Raw genomic sequence first — 12,335 nt, 5'->3', positions numbered from 1 at the left:
GTTCCAGATTCCCACCACCCTCTGCCTGAAAAAACCTGCCCTGTAATTTAACCACTCCTGCCCTCATGCAGTTTCTCACAGTTCAGGAGTCCCAAGATAGCAACACAACTCCACAGGGGGCAAGATGATTCTATTTTGGCCCATCACTGTCATGTTCGATGTTAGTACACAATCCCAATCAGTTTAGCGACCAAAGTGAACATTATTTAAGGTGCTCAACAATGGGAGCATGTCTGTGTCCTGGGAATGGATCATGGAGGACCACGGGACGGCAGATGCTAGAAAATAGAGCAACACCTCACGACAGCAAGTTAGTGAGTCAAACAGCATCTGTGGGGGTGAATGGACACAGGGATTTTTCACTTATCCTGCTAGTAGATGAGAGATTCTGTAGAAGCAGGATTGGGGATATCTCACTGGGGCTTTAAGGTGGAAATACAAGAGGCTGCAGATGCTGGAATCTGTAGCAACAAGTCTGAGTTGAAGTTTAAGTTTATTGCAATGGCCATGATTACCCAGAGCATAAATGCCGTAAAAATTAACTTTTTTTCTGCAGCAGCATTGTACATTACAAACATGACAAACATAAATTTCATGAGCATAATATAAACTTAAATTAATATAACTAACAAGACGACCAGTCCAGACAAAAGGTCTTTGAAATGTTGACTATCTGTTTCCCTCCACAGATGCTGCCTGACCTGCTGAGCCGCTCCAGCATCTTGCTTGGAGCTTTGAGGTGCCTGCTTTGTGTATTCCAAGATGTCCAGGATGCAGAGACCATTGCTGCCAGAAACAAGGGACAGACTGCAGATGCTGGAAACCCGAGCAACACACACACAAAATACTGGAGGATTTCCCTGTTACCACCCAGGTCTCATCACATATGAAGAGCCAATAGATTTCTTTTTAACTTTCATCGTACCGCAAGTGCACCTTATTATCTGTTAATTTATTTGAGGTAATGTTACATGATGTGTTATGTGTGTGAGCTTTGTGTACTGTGTTGTGCACCTTGGTCCGGAGGAATGGTGTATCATTTGGCAGAATACAAATGTATGGCTGAATGGCAATAGACTTGAACTTGAACTTGCTGCTCAGTCAGAGCTGGGTACTGAAAGGCCACGAAACAGCAAGTGACTCAGATGAGGTACGTCACTAAAGACTGTACTGAAGTCACCAGTGGAAAAGAGTGGACCTTTCCCTGTGGTTCACCCCAGCTCCTACGCCCCTCCCTATCTCTGTAACCTCCCCATGGGGCCCTACACCCCTCACTATCATTATAAACCCCTCAAACCTTTGCATACCTCCTCATCTCCGTAACTCATAGTCCATACAGCCCTCACAATCCCTATAACCTCCTCCATCCCCTACGCCCCTCTATGTCACTGTAGCCCCTTCTGCCCTTACTCCCCTCTCTGTCTCTGTAACTCTGTCTGACCCATATACTCCTCCCTATATCTGTAACCCCCTCTCACCCCTACATGGCCTACTATCTCTTGTAACCCTCTCCAGTCCCTACACCCTTCCTGATCTGTAACCCCTCTCTAACACTGTAACTCCTTTCAGAGTGTTATTGCACTATTTTTACTTGAGTATTTCTTTATGCACTGCTTTAAACTTTAGATCACTACAGGGTCTTTGCATCATTCTGTTGGTCTGTGCTCATTGCAGCATTTATTGTTCTATTTATTTTTACCATGTGCACTGTTTACCCTCTGCGTTTCACCCAAACAAAGAATTTCAATGCACCCTGATCTATATGACGATAAATTCATCGGAACCTGAATCTGAGGACCAGCACCTAACCTTCTGACTGGACAGGCTACAGCCCTTGGGACTCAGTATTGAATTCAATGACTTCGGATAGCCAGCCTTTCAGTCCGTATTAGCAGGAAGTGTGACCTTTCCCATTTGCAGTGACTGCACTAGCGTCAGCATGCTGAATCGTACGGATGGAACAGAGCTGGAAACAGTCAGTTCAGCCCATCAACCACCCATTTACACTTATCCTATATTAACCCCATTATTTCACTTTAAGGGCTCTTTAACTCATTATTTCATTTTCTCATTATTTATCGCTGTTTATCTACCTTTGCATCTTTCACAGTTTGTTGTGTTCTGCATTCTGGTTGATCTTTCACTGACCCTGTTAGTGTTACTATTCTATAGATTTGCTGAGTATGCCCACAGCAAAATGAATCTCAGGATTGTAGATGGCGACACATATGTACTTCAACAATAAAATTTACTTTGAACTTTGAACTGTGTTTAATTCTCCCCACACTCTGGTCAACTACACTTAGCTTCTACCCTAGGGGCACTTTTCAGTGACCAATTAGCCCAAACCAACCTTCATGACTTAGAGAGGTGGGAGGAAACCAGAACACCAGGAGGAAACTCATGTGGACAATGGAAGAACATGCAAACTCCACACAAGCAGCATCTGAGGTCAGTATTGAACTTTGGCACTATGGGGCAAGAGGACCTTGAACTGTGCCAGTGGCGACACGTGGTTCCTTGCACTGGAAGACCAGTGTGCTTCTGGTGCAATGGAGTATTCCTCCCACTGATCGCAGTTGATGTTACGCCTACCTTGCATTTCAAGGGCTCATAATTTTTTTTTTGCAGATCATTCTTTCGTTGCTTTGATCTTGCACGCCTGGCACAAGGCGAAGGAAGAACTAGGGTATAAATTATCTGAACATTACTTGGCCTTTGTTGTAGAATGGTTAACAACTAAATCTCCCAATCATACACATGTGGTGGAATCATAATAAAGAGGGAAGATCTGACATAGGACAAGGTTGGATGCACAGAACCTCATTCCATTGGGATAGCCTCTAACCTGACCTACTCAGATAGAATTTGGAATGCTACCTAACTTCAGGTCATTTCTCCTCCCCCCCACTCCACCCACCCATTCTCTCTTTTTCAATTTCCCATTCTGGCTCCCCTCTTACCCTTCCCATCTCATCTGCCCATGACCTCCCTCTAGTACCCCACTTCCTTCCCTTTCTCCTATGATCCACCACCCTCTCCGATCAGATTCCTTCTTCTTCAGCCCTTTATCTTTTCCACCTATCACTTGCCAACTTTTCACTTCTTACCCCACGAACCCCCCCCCCCCCAACTTCTTTCTCAGCTGTTTTCATCCATCACCTGCAAGCTTGTACTCTTACCCCTGCTCCCACCTTACTGTTCTGGCTTCTTCCCCCTTCCTTTCCAGTCCTGATGAAGGGTCTTGGCCTGAAACATCAACTCCATAGATGATGCCTGACCTGCTGCATCCCTCCAGTATTCTGTGTCTGTAGGTCTGACATATTTGGCATTGTTTAGACAGAGGCAAACCGTAGCTCAGAGGCTCACACTCTCCCTCTGAATCAGGAGGGTGTGGGTCTGAGTCACATTGCAGAGGTGAGATCTCAGTGTAAAGACTGAAACGCATATGGACCTTAGAAAGTTATTGACTATATTCTTCCCCTAACAGGGATCAATGCCCCATCTACTCCTGCCCAAGTAATCCCACACCCTTTAATACATTCAGTTACCGAAGATCAGACTTAGATTTTAAATGAATAACTAACTGAGAATAAATTGCCATTTACAGGAGATAATCTCTCTCTCTCTCCCCCACCGTCTCTCCCCCCCCCCGTCTCTCCCCCCTCTCTCCCCCCCTCTCTCTCTCACACCCTCATCCCCTCTCTCTCTTCCTCTCTCTCTCTCCCTCTCTCTCTCTCCCCTCTCTCTCTCCCTCTCTCTCTCTCCCCTCTCTCTCTCCCTCTCTCTCTCTCTCACACACACACCCTCACCCCCTCTCCCTCCCTCTCTCTCCCCCCCCCCTCTCTCTCTCTCTCATGGTTCTGGCACCAATCTAGGTTTATGCACTGAACTCTGCAATCAATGTCTACACGTGTGTGTGTGTGTGTGTGTGCCAAGTGCTTGTAGGTGTATATATATATATATATTGATGTGTGTGCATATGTATAAGCATCAGCGATGTGCAACTTATGTATATGTGAATATGTGTGTACGAGTGTGCACATACTCCCTCTCTGTGGAGGCTGTCACATTTCCTTGTCCGTTCCCAGCATTTGCTGCTTCACTTCTGATTTCCACGTTCTTTGCAACTTGCCTCTGTTATTCCTGGAATTTATTTAGTAGGCCAATGTTTACTGGTGAATTCCTACATTACAACGCTTCTGACATAGTTCATTGGCTGTAAAGTGTTTTGGAGTAGCCTGAGATCATACACGTGTCCTGAGTTGGTGCAATTTCTTTCCCCATTTGAGGGTGTCAATTCATGGAGAGCTTTGCTGGGGACGAGAGCCAATTTGTTTGGGAAAAGAGGAGGGCGTGAGTGAAAAATAGTTCTGGAGAGAACAGTGCTGCAGGTGTTTCCGAAACACTGTTCCAAGATGAGTCAGCACCTCTGAGACAGGATAGAAATGGGAAGAACAGGGAAAAAAAATTTACCCCGTAAAAATAGTGCATATTGGCAGTCAAGGTTAAGTTCGCCCTGTTTTTTATGGGCACTGACGTGGCAGCTCTTAGTCATTGGGTCATACGGTGGGGATAAAGTCCTGCCAAGTCCATGCTGACCATCGACTAGGCGTTCACACTGATCCCATACTAGCAAACCAGTCTTTCTTGAGATGAACTCATGACTCACCTTAAAGCATTATTGATGATTCCAGACCTGATTCACCATTTATTGTAAGCAAGAACACAAAATAAAACAGGAGTTTTCCACTATGTCCCTCAAGCCTAACATAAAATTCTCTATGCTCATGGCTGATTTGTCCTGAGCTCCAGTACTCTTCTAAGCCAGTTCTCGATCTTCCAAATATTTATCCATTTCCATCATAAAGGTTTTGAATAATCCAGCTTCCAAACCTTTAGATGTAGAGAATTAAAGTGATTTGCCATCTTCTGAGAGAAGAAAGCTTTGTATAACCATCAAATGCATTGATTGATGGCTTGATTGATACCACCCCAGTTCTCTTTCAGTTTAATCCTGGGAGCATAAGGCTAGATCATGTGCTGACATCTCTGAGGTGGGACCAGAATCGCAGGACTTCAGACTTCAGGTTGAGAATGCCACCCATAAGACCATAAGACATAGGGGCAGAATTAGGCCATACGGCCCATCAAGTGTGCTTCACCATTCGGTCATAGCTGATTTGTTTTCCTTCTCAACTCCATTCTCCTGCCTTCTCCCCAAACCCTTTGATGTCCTTGAAAGGTTGGATATACTAGACTTTAGAAAGGTGAAAAATTGCATCCAACCTGACATGTTCCACCAGGTTCAGGTTGAGAGAGAAACTTCATTTTCCACCAACATTCCAGGTAGAAAGTTCCACACAGTTACAACTCGCCACATTTTTAGAGAGTCTAGAATGATAAATAAAGTGCTGGGTCAAACAAATAGAAGGACTGCCAGAGGAATTTCCCACTAGCTTTGTTTCCAATTGCCTATAATTTCCAGAATCATTTTTGCTCTGAGGAAACCCATCTGTCTTTAAAATAAGGATATTTCCAAAGGGATGAACCTCACCAAAAAGCCACTGACTTTCGTCGCACTCTGTTGGAACAGAGTGGGAAGACTAGTCAGATAATGATACATTAACCCTCAACATCTGACCTTCAGACACAGGTGCACCACCATCAAGTCACACTTACAGCCAAGAAGTGTCCACAGACAAAGCAACTGTACCCGATTCATCCCCCTGACATGCAGATCCAAAAGTTTTGAATGAAGCAGCTAAGGAGATAAGTATATTGCTTGTTTTTATTTTAAGTCACTCATACTATTCTAAAAATAAAATAAGGCAAGTTTGAATATTTGACCTTGCAAAATTACTCAGTGAAAGAGAAGAGAAATTATGAGGTAAAGTCCTGGAAATTAATGAAAGAAAAACCGAGAAAATGAACAAGGAGTTGGCCAAAGCGCTTACATAGTGCGGAGTGGGTTTGACACATGAATAATGTGGAGCTTCACCAGAAGTTAAATGCAGTAACGACACAGGCTCCTACCTCACTGGATGTAAAGGGTTGTTGCCGGGAAATTATGACTTGGCATTGAAAAAAGTGTGGTTATATTATCAAATTTCAATTTACATACTGTAACTCTGATTTGACTAATGTGTCCAGTTATATCTCCAAGTCTGCCGATACGCTTGAATCCAAGTGGGAGTTGGACAGGATTATATAGAGTGGTTTCACTGGAAATGGAAATGTAGATGAGCACATGGCAGATGGAATACCATGTTAAAAATGGGAGATTGCTCCTTTATGTGCATGAAGAAGAGATTTTAATGCTGAGGTATTGGACAGTGTTGACACTCAGTGAGACTGGGGTGTCCTTATACACTTGTCACTGATAGATAATGTGCATTTGTAACCAGCAATTAGTAAGCCAAATGATATGTTGGTCTTTATTACAAGAAGACTTGAGGACAGGCTTGAAGATTTCCCACTACAATAGTAACACAAAAGGCACTGGAGGAATTCAGCAGGTCAGGCTGCATCTATGGATGGAGAGTCAAGAATTTTCACCTACACTGGACAGATAGGGAGAGATAGCCAGAATAAAAAGATGCAGGGAAGAGAAAGAGCAATAGCTTGTGGATGATGGGTGGATCTAAATGAAGAGCGATGATTCTCTCTAGTACAGATTAAGTCTTTTGATATGAAACACTGACAGTCCATTTCCTTCCACAGATACTGCCTGATCCTTTGAGTTCTACCAGCACCTTTTATGTTGCACCTGACTCCAGCATCTGCAGTCTCTAATGTTTTGATTTCATTGCAATTGTAGAGTGTCTTGAAGAGACTGCCCTTGGAATACTGATTACAGTTTTGGTCTCCTTACCTGATACTGATGGACTTCCATACAGGAAGTACAACCAAGATTCATCTGAAAAGAGAGTTTGCCATTCGAGGAGACTTTGAGACTTCGAGGACATTGTCTTTGTCAACCATGAGCCTTCTTTACTGTTGTATTCACTTGTGCTGTCACTTTCAGGGAGCAATGGACTTGCACCCCAAGATGTTTCTGTATATCAATGCTCCAAAGAGTCTTAACGTTTACTGTATACTTTCCTCTTCTACATGACTTCATGACCTCCCAGAATGCTACACCTCACCTGTCATTTCTCCACCCCACTTTCCAACTGATTTTTATTCTGCTGTAAGTGATGCTAATACCCATGGATAATTCTGTTACAGTAGTTAGTATTTCCAGATGACATTAGACCAATTAGCAAGTTGGACCAAGTTGTGGAGTCTGTGTCCAGGGATTAAAACAGAAGAAAGACATCCCCAATTCTAAGAGACACTTTCTGAGCAAAAGATTAACGCAGATGCTGGATCCAGTTCTTCAGAGACATTAATTCATTCCCATTACATACAGTTTATGAAAGCAATCTGTATCAGTAACGATGATCATAAAACGGTCAGACTGTTGTAAAAATCTATTTGGTTCATTAATATCCTGCAGGAAGGAAACCAACCATCCTCACCAAGTCTGGCCAACATGCGACTCCAGACCTAGCACATGGCTACTCCTGGGTTTTCCTCTAAGAGCTCTAGCAAGTCAGTTTAAAGGTGTCTAAACAGCAGCATCCATGAGCTATTCCCACTGAGACACGACAAGTGCTGCTGGGACGTCATTACCTCAGTGAAAGAGGCACTTTGGTCTGCCCAAAACCCATTGGTCTTTCAGCACGGTGAGAAGTCCGCAGAGGAGATTTGCCAACTGGCACTGTCAACAGTGCAGGAGTGCGTGCTGAGGGACGCATGGAGGTTTGGTGCAGCCAGTGCAATGGCTCTGTGGGAAAGGACCACAGTCTAGGCTCCTTCTGCTACCACACGGGAGGGTGCTAAGTTGGGTGAGGAAAACCCTCAATGGATGTATGGCATCTGGGGCCACATAAGCTGCAACAGTATTATGGTCTTAAAAATTAAGTTAACACTACACAATGTAGTGACATGAATGTAATTGTTTTACACTATTTCTTGTTTTCCATGTATTTTTTATTATGAATAATTTAATTTTGAAATAAATAAAAGATGCATCAAACAGTGGCATTGCCAGAAATGTCCATACTTCATGAATAAGCATAAGAAAACCCTTGTGACATTTCCTCAGTTCTAAGGGCGGAAGGGAAAATTCAACCTGCTTTTAATTACCAGGCTGTCAAAGAGCTGACGTGCAGGCAGTTCCTCTGGTATATCAATGCAAGTGTTAATTCAAGGCAGTAACTTTACTGCTCTGTAAAAGCCAGCATCAATCTTTTCTGTTTGCTGATGGAAACCATTAAATATTTTATGGAGATCTCTGCTCGTTTTTAATAAATGCTCAACATGAAATTTCCTGCTAACAACATCAGATTACTTCCCAATAAAGCAGATGTTGTGGCAACAAAATCATTTTGAAGGGAGGAGCACGTCATTGTTAGGATGTAAAGAGGGGACAGGAGAAGGCAATTTGTCCCCTCGCACATCTTATACCTTCATAGTTGATCTTTTACCTCAGTGCTATGTTCCTGCCCCTTGTTTTTTAAATGTCTAACACAGCACGTGAGATGGAGGTGGAACTGACTGGGTCAGGCAGCATCATTGGAGGAAAATGGATAATGTTCAAGTTGAGACCATTCATCAAGACTAACAGTTCCCAACTTTTTATATGCCATGGATTTCGACCATTAACTTCATCCATGGCCCCCAGACCTGGAACCCCTGAAAGATAGAGGAGAAAGAGACAGTATAAAGAGGTAGCGGGAAGGGGTGGAATAAGATGTTATATAGATTAGGTGGGGGGATTTATTGGGAGAAGGAAGAGTGGGAATTATATCAGAAGCTGAGAGGCCTTAGGGGTCTGAAGTTGATGCAATCTAATAAGAGACAAAAGAGGTGAATAGAGCAAGAGAGATAAGGAGGGTGAATGGGAGTATTGGGGAGGGGAACCAATGCATAAAGGGCAGATGGGAACAGTGGAGGAGAGGAAAGAGCCAAGGAGGTGGGAGCCAGGTTGATCAACAAGGAAGATGAAAGGAAGAGCTGGGTGTGGGAAGCAGTTACTGGAAAATGGGAAATCCAATGTTCATACAATCATATTGTAGGCTGCCTGGGTCATAAATGAGGCACTTTTCCTCTGTGGATACCTAGAATCACTGTAGTAATAGAATGAGTCTTCAGCAAAAGGTGTGCTGATGTTTCAGGATTATAGCTCAAGGAAGGTTTGTACTTCTGCATCACCAGTCCCATTATTCCAGATCTCTTCACACGAGAGGAAGCTGCCTTGCAATGAATGAACTAGATAGCAAGAGTCATTGGGCTCACGGAGAAATGTTGGCTGACTGCAACCCAGCAAAGCTGCATGCGACATGCTGGAGGTAAAACATCCGTTGCACATCTGTAGCCACCAGTGCAACCAGGGTCACCCTGCGATGTACACTGAAAGGCGCAAACTCCCTTCTAGTCCCAGTACACCTTTAAGTGCATCTGAGAGGGGTCTTCATTAACAGGTTGGCCTTACATTTTTTTTCCTGCGTCTGTTTTTAATTTATTAACCGTTGCTGAATATTCATGAAATGAATTTGATTTTTACTTATTAATATTTTTAGTTTTCTTTTTACTTAATTAAATTAGATTTATAGGAGGAGAATGAGAGGCGATCATAAAGAGATTAATAACATCATGAGGGGCATAGGCAGGGTGAACGCTCTCAGACTTTTTCCAGGGTTGGGGAATCAAGAACTGGAGAAGTTTAGCAGAAATCTGTGGGATTTGAACTTGAATGTTTTTGCACGGAGGGCACAGTACAGTATCTGTAGGAGCTGACAGAGGAAATGCTTGAGTCAGGCAGATTAACGATACTTAAAAAACACAAACCTACACAGATGACGGTTCAGGCTGAGCCCCTTCATCAGATCCGGAAAGGAAGGGGGAAGAAATCAGACTAAGAAGGTGGAGGTAGGCAAGGAAGAAGTACAAGGTGGCAGGTGATATGTGAAACCAGGAACTGGGGAGGGAGCGAAGTAAAGAATTGGGAAGATGATCGGTGAAAGAGATAAAGGGCTGTGAATGGGGAATCGGATAGGAGAGAATAGAAGACAATGGAAGAAAGGGAAGGGGGAGAAGCACCAAAGGGAGGTCATGGGCAGGCAAGGAGATAAAGTGAAAGAGGGAAAAAAGAATGGGGAGCGGTAAAGGAGAGGAGAAGGAGAAAATTACCAGATGTTCGAAAAATTGATGTTTATCCCATCAGGTTGGAGGCTACCCAAATGGAATTCAAGGTGTTTTGCTCTCCAACCTGAGTGTGGCCTCATCACGGCAGTGGAAGAGGCCATGGACTGGGAATGGGAAGTAGAACAGAAATGGCCACTGGGAAACTGTGCTTCTTGTGACCCGATGTGCAAATCTACATCGGGTCCCACCGATATATAGGAGGCCATACCGGGAGCACTGAACACAGTATATGACCCTAACAGACTCACAGCTGACATGTCCTCTCATCTCAAAGGACCATTTGGGGCCCTGAATGGTAATGAGGGAGGAGGTGTAGGGGCAGGTGTGGCACTTGTTCCACTTGCAAGGGTAAGTACCAGGAGGGAGATCAGTGGGGTAGGATGAGTCGACAAGGGAGTCGCTTAGGGGACAATCCCCGGAAAGTAGGTGTAGGGAAAGATGTGCTTAGTGGTGTGATCCCACTGGAGATGGCAGAAGTTACAGAAAATTATGTACTGGATGTGGAGGCCAGTGGGGTGGTTGTGACCAGACTTGGATAAGGCCCAAATGCGACGTGAGAGACACTGAAACGGGTCGATAGTTCACAGACTTCAATGCGAACAGTGTAGAAGGGAAAATAAAACAATAAATGCTAGGCCAAACAGGGCCGTTAACTAAAACTCTCAAATGGGAAATGAAGCCTACACTGCAGCTGAAAAGAATATCTAATTATTAAACGAATACCGCTAGTCATAGGAGTCAGTTGACTTGACAGTCCAGTTTCTCAGGCAAGACCGAATGCAAACAGGCAGTGAAGTGTTGCTGTGCTCTGTCCAAGTCTCAGCAAGCACTACGACGACAAGTATGGAGTTAAATAATAATTAGCTGACACATGCAAATTCACAAGCATAATTGCCGTATCTACTGTGCTGCCGAATCCATGGATGTGGCAGGGCCCCCCTCTCCAGGCTCAGCCCCTGAGGCGGCACAGACCTGTGTCCGCTGGAAGTCCCGGATCAGCGACTTGTTCAAGATGTCCTTTGCCGGGATCCAAGTACATTCTTCTGGGCCATACCCTTCCCAGTCCACAAGGTACTGGACCTTACCACGTACCCAGCGAGATGCCAGGTGGTGCCACATAGTATAGACAAGGAAACCATCTACCAGGCTGGAAGCAGAGGTGACTGGGGCCAGGGGAGAGGTAGTAACCAGCTTGAGCTGGACAACATGGAATTTGGTTGGATTTTCAGTGATACAATCTATAGGACACCTTGCTGACAGCCTTTTCCACTACAAATGGTCTCATGCAGTGTGGTGCCAGTTTCCGGTTCTCGACTTTTAGGGGAAGATCCGTTGATGCCAACCAGACCTCCTCTCCTGGCTTGAATGGCCTTCCCTGTCGACGGAGCCGATCAGCTTGCCGGGAGCGCTGTTTCTGGCCGAGCAGCAGAGAAGCCCTGGCTCGTCTCCAGGTGGATCAGCTGTTCAGCAGCAGCAACTCCTACGTCGATCTCCTGATCAGGGAAAAGTGGGGGCTGGAATCCCTTCTGGCATACCAGTGGAGGATGACCATTGTGGGTGATCTCTGCCCAAACCAATTGGGAGCTCTGGGATGTGGGGTTGGAAGAGTCAAGACAGCGCAGGGTTGTCTCCAACTCCCGGTTCACTCTCTCAGTCTGGCCATTGGATTAGGGGTGGAAGCCAGACGAGAGGCTGTCTGTGGCTCCTACAAGGGAGCAGAAAGCCTTCCAAAAGTGTGAAATGAACTGTGGTTCATGATCAGACACTATGTCTTGAGGAAAGCCATGGAGCCTGAACACATGTTGAACCATGAGTGCGGCAGTCTCACGAGCCGATGGGAGCTGGGGGAGGGCAATGAAGTGGGCAGCCTTGGAAAATTGATCCACAACTACCAAAATGGTGGTGCTTCCATTAGACAGGGGCAGACCAGTGATGAAATCTACTGAGAGGTGGGACCAGGGGCAGTGGACATAACAGTCCTGCAGGACACTGGCATGATGCCTTGTTCCGAGCGCAGGTGGGACAGGCAGATACAAAGTCACGGACATCCTGGGACATAGACGGCCACCAAGACTGTCTCT

Source organism: Hypanus sabinus, chromosome 1 (genome assembly GCF_030144855.1).
Source record: "Hypanus sabinus isolate sHypSab1 chromosome 1, sHypSab1.hap1, whole genome shotgun sequence".
Taxonomy (NCBI): domain Eukaryota; kingdom Metazoa; phylum Chordata; class Chondrichthyes; order Myliobatiformes; family Dasyatidae; genus Hypanus; species Hypanus sabinus.
Note: the sequence above shows the minus strand (reverse complement) of the source record.